Source organism: Salvelinus fontinalis, chromosome 11 (genome assembly GCF_029448725.1).
Source record: "Salvelinus fontinalis isolate EN_2023a chromosome 11, ASM2944872v1, whole genome shotgun sequence".
NCBI lineage: Eukaryota > Metazoa > Chordata > Actinopteri > Salmoniformes > Salmonidae > Salvelinus > Salvelinus fontinalis.
Genome location: NC_074675.1, coordinates 16,414,316 through 16,428,537, shown reverse-complemented (window position 1 = coordinate 16,428,537; position 14,222 = coordinate 16,414,316). Strand labels below are relative to the sequence as shown.

General features: G+C 43.4%; 1 long non-coding RNA gene across 1 annotated transcript; it reads left to right on the top strand.

Annotated features, from left to right (window-relative positions):
• The first annotated feature begins 1,330 nt into the window (after positions 1–1,330).
• LOC129865171 (uncharacterized) lies at positions 1,331–13,286 on the top strand. The gene is made up of 2 exons (XR_008761321.1): positions 1,331–1,635; positions 12,920–13,286. It is a non-coding gene; the product is annotated as an uncharacterized LOC129865171 (long non-coding RNA).
• Positions 13,287–14,222: the final 936 nt, after the last annotated feature.

The window sequence follows — 14,222 nt, the reverse complement described above, 5'->3', positions numbered from 1 at the left end:
TTTCCTCCTGTGTTTGGTTTCCCTTGTTCATTTTTAACATAGGCCCATATCTTTTAGTTCCAAATGTGTTTCCCACCAAAGTCCCGATGATGAGGATATCACAGGATAATAGAGTCACTGCTTCATTCTTATGTCATCTTTCCTGATGATCTCAGTTCCAGCCTGTAAGTCACAGGGCACAAGAATCCTCATCACCCTTTCCAGTCAGCATGAGATAATAACTGACCCCCCCCCCCCCCCCCCCCCCCACACACACACACACACACCTCTCTCTCTTTCTCTCTCTGTGACTGTCCAAACTACGGGGCAATGACTGTACTGATTCGATCTTGATTTCCTGTTTCTAGTTTCTGATTATTTGTGTGGTTGTTTTTTCTGCACTGTTAGGAGCTAGTAAGACAAGCATTTTGCTGTACACGCTATAACATCTGCATAACTGTGTATGCAGAACAATAAACTTTGATTTTTATTTGGTTTACTATTAGGCTATTATATTATTGCAACAACAATAATCTTATTATAAATAAAGCCTCATATAATTGTACATAAATACTGAAAACAATAATAGCCATAACTTTCTGAGCGTCAACCAGGCTTTGATCATCCCATTTTTCGAAAGGACCATCTCCGTGTCAAATGCAAAATGCAATTTGACACCGGTGAATCATCTCCAAGTGGATTACCAGGAAGCTTTTTGATGTAAGAAATGCAAGACAATGTCATTTCTTCTAAGTGCACGAGCAGCACTTGGCACAGGAACCTCTTAATTTACCATAAATGGAGTGGAGGGGCACTTTTTTTCGTGACTTTTTTGTCCAAAGCCCAGCGGACAATGGATTATTGAGTGACATTGAGAAGTATAGGCTATATTAAATTATGACTCCTTTTGTAAACTATTCTATTTAATTTTTCACTTACTCAGTTAAGTATTCCAAATTTGTTAAAATTATAGGCTACATGTTTATCATGATAAAACATATATTAACTTATAGGCCTATGGACCACGAGGTCACTAGACACTGCATTGGTCCTATAATAGCAATAAATGCACCTGCTCATCTCATTCCTGAGTCATGGTCATGTTGATGTTATAGCCTACACATGAGCTCATATATGCGGGAAATAACTCACTATGTGACTCTTTTGGAGACTTATACTATTATGTAGGCTAGTTTATATTATATGGGCCAGAACTTGGACGCTGTAGTCTTTATTATGCGATTAATGGCTCATGCTGTTTACAGAGCGCAGTGGACTTCCCCCTCCCATAGTGACTGCGCATGGACTGGATCACGTGGGAGGTCCCTTTAAGTTTCCATTGAAAGGCTTGGCCATGTCACATGATGGACATGATATAATGAAATAGCAGGAAAACAGAGACGGAGTGTACCCTGAGCTGATTCAAAAAAAATCTACGCACTCATCTGCAATAGCACCCGCGCAATTGCCTCGGAGCAAATGGGGGACCAAGTCGGGGACAGGGGCGGTCCAGAATACGTCCCCATCAGACGGGACATGTCTGTCGATTCGCGATTGTACCTGCAGCTATTAAGCACTTTTTGAAGGGGAAGATCCCTTGAAAGTGCGTGTTTATTCCATCCATCTACCTGGGAGTGAAATCGGTGATCATCTCACGTGAGTGAACTTATTTATATAATGTCCCAGATGGTTGATACGCAGCTGGGTAGAGGCACTGTTTCTCTATGCTCTTCTCAGCTGTCATGTCTGCGCGTTACCGCAGGTGCTTTCCGCGCGTTATTTTGGTTTTCTCGTGTTGATACAGCGGAGGAATCGCATTGTCTTCTGTGTTTTCTGTAAGTGCGTAATACGAAAATTCGCCCTGCTCTTGTGACTGAGCAGATTTTTAAAAATTTCTGACAGATTTTTGCTCTCTATAGCTTTGCCAATGTCCACATTCCAGTTTGTGTTGCGCAGATTGAAGTTGAAGTAAGCTCGACAACTGGGTCTTTGCTTTCTACAGATATTTGATAGCCTATTGAATGTATGTTGTTTAAAAAAATAATGCCTATAGGTCGTACCGCAACAACACACAGACCGCTGTCTGGTCCAAGGCTAGAAAATACGAGCAAGAAAATGTTTAGTTTAAACTAAAATTGATGTCGCCACTATAGTCTGATTTTGCGTTGTCGAGACAGGTTATTTGGAGCTTGCACTGACAGTCGAGAGGGCGGCATTTTTATGAGGACGCACTTTCATAACTTGTGATGTTCAGATCTCTCCAATCGTCATCATTACGCAACATAAACAGAACATAACTACTCATCTTTATGGATTATAGCCTATTGTGATGTAAAATATGGGGTAGCAAAATCATTCATAACCTGGTTAAAGTTTATTTCTGTGAAATAATTGTAAAGTTCTAGACTTATACTGGGCTATAGCATTGTGATTGGGGTAGCCTTTATATGTCCGATGCATGGAGAACTTTCTACTGTCAAATCGGAAACTGCGTAGCTGTAGGACCGTCCGCCTTTGATACATCCTATACCCACCCCCCTGTTAGCCTACAGGTGGGGCCAAATCCTTTATCAACATGTTCTACAGTCCCTCTGTTGGACGGGGACGGGATGTTAAGGAAATGTAACAATAACATTCGACGTCACTGCCTTGTACAGTATGTGGGAGTAGTGTCAGGGACACGTGAGCGTTCAAAACAGGTAGGAACTCGAACATCTCCGACTTCAGTGTATTCATGATAACTGGGAACTCGAGAGAAAAAAAACTATCTCTGAAAGGGAAAAATCGTTTTGAAAGTTCATCCGTTTTGGAATTGCAAGTCGGAATCTCGGGCATATTCCTAGACCTCGGATTTACCAACCTGAATATTTTTTATTTTATTTTATTGAACCTTTATTTAACTAGGCAAGTCAGTTAAGAACACATTCTTATTTGCAATGATGGCCTACCAACAGGCAAAAGGCACTCCTGCGGGGATGGGGTCTGGGATTTAAATATATATATATATATGAATATATATATATATGAGATTTAGTCTAGATTTAACTTTAGCCTGCAGCTGTGATATGTGCTGAGAGAAGGACAGTGTACCGTCTAGCCATACTCCTAAGTACTTGTATGAGGTGACTACCTCAAGCTCTAAACCCTCAGAGGTAGTAATCACACCTGTGGGGAGAGGGGCATTCTTCTTACCAAACCACATGACCTTTGTTTTGGAGGTGTTCAGAACAAGGTTAAGGGTAGAGAAAGCTTGTTGGACACTAAGAAAGCTTTGTTGTGGAGCATTTAACACAAAATCCAGGGAGGGGCCAGCTAAGTATAAAACTGTATATCATCTGCATATAAATGGATGAGAGAGCTTCCTACTGCCCGAGCTATGTTGTTAATGTAAATTGAGAAGAGAGTGGACCTAGGATTGAGCCTTGGGGTACTCCCTTGGTGACAGGCAGTGGCTGAGACAGCAGATTTTCTGACTTTATACACTGCACTCTTTGAGAGAGGTAGTTAGCAAACCGGGCCAAAGACCCCTCAGAGACACCAATACTCCTTAGCCGTCCAGCAAGAATGGAATGGTCTACCGTATCAAAAGCTTTGACCAAGTCAATAAAAATAGCAGCACAACATTGCTTAGAATCAAGGGCAATGGAGACATCATTGAGGACCTTTAAGGTTGCAGTGACACATCCATATCCTGAGCGGAAACCAGACTGCATACCAGAGAGAATAACATAGACATCAAGAAAGCCAGTCAGTTGATTATTGACATGTTTTTCCAACACTTTTGATGAACAGGGCAAAACAGAAATAGGCCTATAACAGTTAGGATCAGCTTGATCTCCCCCTTTAAATAAAGGACGAACCGTGGCTGCCTTCCAAGCAATGGGAACCTCCCCATAAAGGAGAGACATGTTAAAAAGGTCGGAGATAGGCTTGGCGATGATAGGGGCATCAACCTTTAATGAAGAAAGAGTCTAAACCATCTGACCCAGATGGTTTTTTGGGGTCAAGTTTCAGGAGCTCCTTTAGCACCACAGATTCAGTGACTGCCTGCAGGAAGAAACTTTGTAGCAGGGCAGGGGAAAAGAGGGAGAAGCATTGGGGATAGTCGCATTAGAAGGGGTGGGAGATGAGGAAATGTTGGACGGGCAAGGAGGCATGGCTGAGTCAAATAGGAATCCTGACTTAACGATGTGGTGATTAAAGAGCTCAGCCATGTGCTTCTTGTCAGTAACAACCACATCATCAACTTTAAGGGACATGGGCAGCTGTGAGGAGGAGGGTTTATTCTCCAGGTCTTTAACCGAATATCACTGACACCATGATTTGACATTGTTGTTTTCCGAGTTCCCAGTTCTCTTGAATACACAAAAAAATACTTGCAACTGACCGCCTTTGGAACGACCACAGAGCACATCTCCTTTGCATGTATGTGACAAGACCTAGAGAGACCAATGGCCAATTGATAGATTGTAACATTGCCCAGGCCAACTACATTTTATCATTGTTTTTGAGTGTGTATAACAAAATAGCACATCAGTCTAGTCTAAATCTCTGTCCATCTCATCCCTTTAAATCTGACAAGGTAACCAACAACCAGGTGTTTACCTCTACATTGAATTCCATTTATCCATAAAAACTAGCCTAAGAGCCAAAACACAGGTGGCATGAACTCTCCTCCTGTCACAGCAGAGCAGGCTGACATCCCTCTGTACAGTATAAGAAAATATGCTTTCTAGAGATGGGGCTCTCTAACCCAGCACTCTCAGTAAACACAGCCATAGCTGAAGGAAGTGTGGGTGCTGAGGGTGCTGCAGCGCCCTCCTAAAAAATCTGAATAAAAAATAAGAAGAATTAAAAAATAAAATAAAAATAGCGCAGCACCCTCAAACTATTTCCCGCGGCTATGAACACAGCTATAAAAATGCCCTCATGTCCTGTCCTGTCAGCAAAACTAGTAAGATAGTAGTGTACACATAGCTACATGCCTTTCTCCACTATAGGTTACCCTTTTTTGCTCACAACTCTATGCAGACTTAAAGCTGTACCTATTGCGGCCCATTGTCCATTTATGACTTTATTTGTTGATTGAGTCACTGCCAGCCTGAATCACTTTACATAAAAAGAGAAAGCATTGAAGGACGTGGTACATTTCACAGGAATCGAGCTCTTTTTCGTGTAACACCCTGGTGTGTGTGTGTGTGTGTCTGTGTGCATGTCTCTTTGTGTGTGTGTTTTGGTGTAGGTTTCCATTTCTGTGGTATTACAGGTGTGTTATTCTAGAGAAATGTTGATGTATTTTCCTCTTTTAATATGTTTCCTTTAATCTTGTGTTGGACCAGCATTTAATTAATTCTGAGAGATTTTGTTTTTGTTCCTCATGTCCTTGTCAACAAAGTGCCAAATTGGCCTAAATTGTAGACCTCAGCTCAATCTGATAATTCAGAATCTAGCTATTGAGCAGGTTGAAGAGACTACATTTCTTGGTGTCACCTTGGATAGTAAACTGTCATGGTCAAAACATATTGGTTCAATTGTTGTGAAGATGGGGAGAGGTCTGTAATTGATAAAGAGATGCTCTGCTTTTTGACACCACACGCCACAAAGCAAGTCCTGCAGGCTCTAGTTTTATCTTATCTTGATTATTGCACAGTCATATGGTCAGTTGCAGCAAAGAAGGACCTAGAAAAACTGCAGCTGGCCCAGAACAGAGCAGCACGTCTTGCTCTTCACTGTAATCAGAGGGCTAATATCAATACGATGCATGCCAGTCTCTCTTGGCTAAAAGTAGAGACTGAATGCATTACTTCCTGTTTAAAAAAACACATTAATGTGTTAAAAATTCCAAATTGTTTGCATAGTCGACATACACACAGAACTGACACACACACACTTACCGTACCAGACATGCCACCAGGGGTCTTTTCACAGTTCCCAAATCCAGAACAAATTCAAGAAAACGTACAGTATTATATACAGCCATGATTGCATGAAACTCCCTTCCATCTCCGATTGCTCAAGTGAACAGCAAACCTGGTTTAAAAAAACAGATAAAGCAACACCTCACCACACGCCTCTCACCTATTTGACCTAGATATTTTATGTGTCTGTACTGTACCGTTCCAGCCATTATTATGAGCCGTCCTCCCATCAGCAGCCTCCACTGATATACTGATATGTAGGCTATGTGGGATGTTTAAAATGTATGTAGTTCTGTTCTCTTAATATTCTGTATATGTCAGGTTTCATGTTTTATATGGACCCCAGGAAGAGTATTTGCTACTATCGCAAAAAGCTAATGAGATCCTAATAAAATACCCCAAATATACAGTTGTCAACAACAATCAGAAGACATGTGAATGAAGCATGTTTGAGTTTGAGCAGGGTTGACATTCCAAAGCGTTGAGTGAGATTGAGTGTGTCAACATAATTCATGTTATTATAGTTGTTATTAGTGGGGATATTCTAACACCCATTTCAAAGGAGAGGTTCAGGGGTATAAGCAGTTGTTTCCTCTGGAGGGTGCATGACTTAGCTAAACTATGCGCTGCACTTCACTACAGAGGAAGCAGCGAGATTAGTGACATAAAATGGCCAGAGTGTCACTCAAGTACTGAAGTGTATTTGTGTGTGTTTGTGTGTGTTTGTGTGTGTGTGTCTGGTGTACGTCCATGCTGAAACCGACATCGCAGTCTGCGTCACAGGCCATGTATGAAGTCCAGTGCTGACAGTCTCCCTGTTACAGGCCAAATGGGTCTGTTCTTGTCCATTACAACAAACATACCATTTAATTTAATGATATGTTGTTGTGTTTGTCTTTTAGCCACGGCTGTATTTAAGGTTGAAGCACGCAGACAGCGCCTGTGTCTGTGTAATTTGCAGCAGACTGCAATTTAATTCCTGTCCTCTTTCCCCTCCCTCTCTTCCTCCCTAACTCCATAAGCCATCACTACTGGTGAGTCAACAGTAGCTCAGCAAATGTTACTTGAAAAGACTTGGATTGCAGTCTGATTTGAGTACAGAGAACACTGAGGTTGGTGGTTTCACTGTGTGTGGGATGTTGTTGAATTATTGCATTTCCTCAGGCAGGTGTGTTGTACTCAGAGTGTTGGTGTGTGTTTCTAGTTATACATTTGTCTCTGTATGTATCTGTGTGCCTCTGAGTGGGAGACAGCTGGTTTTTAACCCAGCTGTTAAAGTTTTATTTCCGCTTGGTGCTTGTGGTTGTGATGAACAACCCTTGTGTGTGTGTGTGTGTGTGACTGTGTGTGTGTGCGACTGTGTGTGTGTGTGTGAGCGACTGTGTGTGTGGCTGTGTGTGTGTGCGACTGTGTGTGTGTGTGTGTGTGAGCGACTGTGTGTGTGCGACTGTGTGTGTGCGTGCGACTGTGTGTATATGTGTGCGACTGTGTGTGTGTGCACTCATGCAAACGAGCATGGGTGCGCTTGTGTTTACATCTCACAGTGTACTAGGAGGGGAAGTGACGCAGGAAGCAGCAGAAGAGCTGCAGACATTAGGCTACACTGCTGCAGAGAAACGGAGGGAGAAACTAGCTGTACGCGCAACGCTGCTGAAATGCTCCATCATTTGCCTCTGCTCACAAGAAACAGACGTAGACAACTTTAGTGTGTGTCTGTTGGAGTGTGTGTCTGTTGGAGTGTGTGTCTGTGTTTGATAACAAGATGTTAACCGTAACGTGGCATGGCATTTGTGTATCCAGAGCCCTCCCTGCTCCTGCTCTCAGCAAACTCTACTGTTGCCAGAGCTACAACAGCTCAAACACAGTTCCAAGTCTCTCTTGAACACTAATCTAGACTGTTCTAGAATGGAAGGGTTTTAGCCCTGAGGCGAGCAGCTGGCTCTAGTCTAGAGCAGGTTGATTCCAGAACCGAGCAGTCTGGTGGATGGGTATGCAGTGTCAGTGTGTCTGGGCTGGCAGAGTTGGCACAGGGGTGGCCTGGGGAGGGTGTGTAATGAAACCTCAGTAGGGTACTGTCAAACGAGGAGAAAACTCCTGCCCACACCTTTATTTAATGAAAAATGAGATGTCTACAAATTGCCTGAAAAGATCTCCCTTGTGTAACAAAGGTTTTCAACCTTTTTTAATTTCCATATCAGTTATTTATCATTCTGACAATAACTGCAGTTGCATTCGGTTCTTTGTCAGTGGGTAAATGTTATGTGAAAATTATAAAACAACTCTGGCAAGGCTGTCTAAATGTGTGGGCCCACCAATTAAGCATACTGGAATTTGGATGAGAGGGAGAGGGAGAAAGAGACCGAGAGATGAATAAAGTGAGGTGAAAGAAAGAGCGAGCGAATGAGTGAGAGGGTTGGTTGTCAAGCTGACCGGCAGAGGGGTGGGTTGGGTAGGGAGCGGGATGCATTTTCACACAGCAGTCACATGAGCTGTACTTGGCAGCCGCTATTTGCTTTGATTCTCTACAGCCGGGGAGAACAAGACGTTCTCATTCCGGAACCCACCCCGGACCCTGGCCTGCCATGAGGAAGTGGAGCAGTCGTCAAAAGAGCGAGCGAGAGAAAGCATGGAGCCTCATTCAACCCAGAGTGAGAGTTAGAGGGGAAGTGCAGAATGCTACGGCTAGCTAAGTAGGCCACAGGCACAGCGACTGTCACATGAACACTGCTGCAGCGTTAGCCATTCTCCAGTGTATGTGTTGCCACAGAGTGGAAGAGAGAGTTCATCATTTACTGTACATTAGACCTAATGGGGTTGGCTATATATGGAGAAAGACCGAGTGCTTTGGGTAAAGCAGGGCAGTGACTAGCTACGTCAGAGCTTCCAATATCCTGTGAAAGACAAATATCGACAGTCAAATTTTGGTATTTGATTCAAAAAAAGAAAAGGAAAATTCAGATGTCTTCTTGATGACCCCCCATGATCACATGACCCTTGGATCTCAATAACCACTACATGTAGTGGAAGTACTGTTTTCCCTTATAGATGAAATCCACAGTAGGGGAAACGGTGCCACAGCCCGCCCCACAGCCGTTGTTATTGTATTTGTTTTGTTGTCTTAAAGCAGAGCTGGGAAGCGTTGTGCATCATTGTGCCAGCAGCATACCACCCTGCATACCACTGCTGGCTTGCTTCTGAAGCTAAGCAGGGTTGGTCCTGGTCAGTCCCTGGATGGGAGACCAGATGCTGCTGGAAGTGGTGTTGGAGGGCCAGTAGGAGGCACTCTTTCCTCTGGTCTAAAAAATATCCCAATGCCCCAGGGCAGTGATTGGGGACACTGCCCTGTGTAGGGTGCCGTCTTTCGGATGGGACGTTAAACGGGTGTCCTGACTCTCTGAGGTCATTAAAGATCCCATGGCACTTATCGTAAGAGTAGGGGTGTTAACCCCGGTGTCCTGGCTAAATTCCCAATCTGGCCCTCAAACCATCATGGTCACCTAATAATCCCCAGTTTACAATTGGCTCATTAATCCCCCTCCTCTCCCCTGTAACTATTCCCCAGGTCGTTGCTGCAAATGAGAACGTGTTCTCAGTCAACTTACCTGGTAAAATAACGGTAAAAAAAAATAAAAATCATGGTAAAAGCTTTAAACACTAGTTAATGATCTCTCTAACTCACCTAGTTAAAATATAGAAAAAACCCTGAGAAGAAATCAAATGTTAAGGGATTGTGTCCATTCAGAGAGGATGAGGCGAAGCAAGAGGCTCCGTTCCCATCAAAATCTGTCTACGTGAGAATACAGCGACAAGCAGACCAAATGGGGATTTTTTGTATGGTGGTCTATGAGAGAATGTTGGATTTGGTCAATAAAATGTTGTGTTGCTAATTTGCTAAGTGAGGCTTATTTAATCCAAGAAAAGTTTCGTAATGTTAAGGTTGTTCCGAATGTATTGATATACACTGAGTGTTCAATGCACTAATATTGAGTTTCACCCCCTTTTGCCCTCAATTGCACCCCCTTTTGCCCTCAATTGCACCCCCCTTTGCCCCACAATTCGTCGGGGCATGGACTATACAAGGTGTCGAAAGCGTTCCACAGGGATTCTGGCCCATGTTGACTCCAATGCTTCCCACAGTTATGTCGAGTTGGCTGGATGTCCTTTGGGTGGTGGGCCATTCTTGATACACACAGAAAACTGTTGAGTGTGAAAAGCCCAGCAGCGTTGCAGTTCTTGACACACTCAAACCGGTGCACCTGGCACCTACTACCATACCCCGTTCAAAGGCACTTAAATATTTTGTCTTGCCCATTCACCCTCTGAATGGCACACATACACAATCCATGTCTCAATTGTCTCAAGGCTTAAAAATACTTCTTAAACCTGTCTCCTCCCCTTTGTCTACATTGATTTGAAGTGACATCAGTAAGGGATCCTAGCTTTCACCTGGATTCACCTGGTCAGCCTATGTCATTGAAAGAGCTGTTGTTCCTGACGTTTTGGACACTCAAATATGTGATATCGGAGTTGTGTCTTTTGTTCACATGAGTATCTACCCAAACAATGTGCTAGTCTAGTGTGAGAATGTTCCCACCTGATCGTACCTGCTTCCACCTGCCTTTTCGCCTTTCTGACAACGACTCCCATTGTTAGGGCAGAGACAAGACCATTTTGACATTATATAGATTATCTCTGGTCCAGATCTTATCTGAAGTCACAGGAAATGAGGTCATCACTTCACTCTAGTCTAGTGGTGAAACAGCGTCTGCTGCTCCCTGAGTCCCTGCTCAAATTCTCAGCTATCCCTCACTACCCTGACATTCTCTCACCAATCAACAAGTCACACCACTACTGTTAGGAAGATAGCACTATCCCTCTCTTGTGTGAGGATCTAACATCCAGAGAGAGAGAGAGAGAAAGAGAGAGAGAGAGAGAGAGAGACACACACACACACACGCAGAAAGGGAGAGAGAGGGAACAGGAAAGAGACAGAGCGCAAACAAATAAAGCAACAGATCGATGGAAGCCCATTTTGGGGTCCCTGCTGTCAACAGACTTGTATTTGCATTTGGATTTATTCCCTCTTCTGTCTCTGTGAACACCCGTCTCTGAGTGCTACTGCTGCTGCTGGGAGATTTACCCCCAGCCTGTCACCTGTCTTTGTCTGACTGGAGGAGGCCTCTCTCTCTCTCTGTCTCTGTCTCTCTCTCTCTCTCTGAATCTCTCTCTCTCTGCTTCTCGCTCTCACTCTCTCTTTCTATCTCCACGGAGCTGTGTCGTCTCCCAGCGACTACATGAAATGTGATGACTGGGGAGAACTTTGGTTCCCAGTATGAGATTGAAACAGGGTTACATGGGGATAGAAACTGGTACACTGAGGATTAGGATTCCCAGGAAGATGTTTAAAACTCTTGTTCTGGGCTAAATGATGGTGACAGTGGGTCTCACACTCACTCACTCACTCACTCACTCACTCACTCACTCACTTACTCACACAGGTCCTCAGATCCAGGATCGTTACATTCGTCCCACCCATTTCCAGGCGTGACTGGCCTAGATTGATGAAAATGGACCTGTAACACTTACCATTTTAAGACTTTCCTCTGCTTCTACCCAAGCAAGGTTTTCACCCAAAAGTTCCACTGAGTCTGACCATTTTGTAGTGCATCGAGTCTATGAAATTATATTTGTCTTTGCTTTACAAAGTTGTTTGATGTTTTGTGCCAAATATATAATGTGGGGTAAAGAATAACTTTTATGCGTATATAGTACCAGTCAAAAGTTTGGACACACCTACTCATTCCAGTGTTTTTCTTTATTTGTATTATTTTCTACATTGTACAATAATAGTGAAGACATCAAAACTATGAAATAACACATGGAACCATGTAGTAACCAAAAAAAGTTTTAAACAAATCAAAATATATTTTATATTCTAGATTCTTCAAAGTAGCCACCCTTTGCCTTGATGACAGCTTTGCACAGTCTTGGCATTCTCTCAACCAGCTTCATGAGAAAGTCACCTGGAATGTATTTCAATTAACAGGTGTGCCTTGTTAAATGTTAATTTGTGGAATTTCTTGCCTTCTTAAAGCCAATCAGTTGTGTTGTGAGAAGAAGATAGCCCTATTTGGTAAAAGACCAAGTCCATATTATGGCAAGAAGAGCTCAGATAAGCAAAGAGAAACGACAGTGAAGGTCAGTCAATCCGGCAAATGTCAAGAACTTTGAAAGTTTCTTCAAGTGCAGTCGCAAAAACCATCAAGCGCTATGATGAAACTGGCTCTTGTGAGGACTGCCACAGGAAAGGAAGATCAAGAGTTACCTCTGCTGCAGAGGAGAAGTTCATTAGAGTTACCAGCCTCAGAAATTGCAGCCCAAATAAATGCTTCACAGAGTTCAAGGAACAGACACATATAAGGATACCAATAAGAAAAAGAGCCTTGGGCCAGGAAACACGAGCAATGGACATTAGACCGGTGGAAATCTGTCCTTTGGTCAGAGGAGTCCAAATGGTAGATTTTTGGTTCCAACGGCCGTGTCTCTGTGAGACGCTTAGTAGGTGAAAGGATGATCTCTGCATGTGTGGTTCCCACCGTGAAGCATGGAGGAGGAGGTGTGATGGTGTAGGGTGCTTTGCTGGTGACACTGGTGGTGATTTATTTAGAATTCAAGGCACATTTAACCAGCATGGCTACCACAGCATTCTGCAGCGATATGCCATCCCATCCCGTTTTTTTTTTAATTAAACATTTTATTTAACCTTTATTTAATTAGGCAAGTCAGTTAAGAACAAATTCGTATTTTACAATGACGGCCTACTCCGACCAAACTCTCCCCTAACCCGGACGATGCTGGGCCAATTGTGCGCCGCCCTATGGGACTCACGATCATGGCCAATTGTGATACAGCCCGGGATTGAACCAGGGTCTGTAGTGACACCTCCAGCACTGAGATGCAGTGCCTTAGACCGCTGCACCACTCGGGACCGTTTAGTAAGACTGTCATTTGTTTTTCAACAGGACAATGACCCAGAACACCTCCAGGCTGTGTAAGTGCTATTTGACCAAGAAGGAGAGTGATCGATTGCTGCATCAGATGACCTGGAAAAGCAGTCAACAAGTGCTCAGCATATGTGGGAACTCTTTCAAGACGGTTGGAAAATCATTACAGGTGAAGCTGGTTAAGAGAATGTCAAGAATGTGCAAAGGTGTCATCAAGGCAAAGGGTGTCTACATTGAAGAATCTAAATTCTAAATGTATATTTTGATTTGTTTCGCCGTTTTTTGGTTACTACATGATTCCTTGTGTTATTTCATTGTTTTGATGTCTTCACTATTATTCTACAATGTAGAAAATAGTAAAAATAAAGAAAAACCCTTGAATGAGTAGGTGTGTCCAAACATTTGACTGGTACTGTACATTTTCTATATGTTTTATGTGGAATGAAGAGCTGTTTACTTTCTATATGTTGTATCTCTATGGCGCTGACTGTGCTGCTTCCGGGCCTTTCTTTAGCTCAAGGCCTTTGCTTTGACTCCACGGCAACCAGCGCCAGACACGTAGGTAGCTGGCTGGAAAACACACAGAGTCAGAGCAGCTCAACGTCACACACACCCACACACACACGCACCCACATGTACGTACACACGTGTATATGCAATAAACATTATATTACCAATGTATAACAGTATGTGTGGACAAAAACATGTCACATGTCATGTCACGCACAAAGTCATGTCACATGCTATGTTTACACTGTGTCTGTATCTGTGTGGGTTGAGGAGGAAGTTATTTGTGACTTTGTTCCTGGTGTTGTCATGCCCTTGTTGTCATGCCCCACTTGCCGCCACTGAGCTGGAGCGGGATAGAGCTGGGGACAGGGAGGCAGGGGATCAGAGCTGAGGCAACAACAGACCTCGGGCACTCTGTTCCAGACTTATCAGTCTCATCACTCACAATGTCGTGCGTGCGCATGCATCATCCAATAGATGTGAGTATTACACACTCATAAACACAAACTGACACACTCTGTCGTCCCCCGTCCCCCCCTCTCTCTCTCTCCCCCTCACTTCCCCCTCTTGTCTTTAACACTTTCCCAAAGGGATGTCTGGTTGTTGAATGCATATAGTTATGTCATCAAAATGCATCATGCTTGACACTGGCAGTAATAGTGGTGTCCTGGTTACTACTGAGCGGAAGAATAAAACACGACACACATTGTGGCCCTGATCATACTTATGAGCCAAGGCCATCTTTCATGTATTATTCATCAGTAATATTGACTCAAATTTTTCCCCAAATGTATATGTGTTACTGCATCAT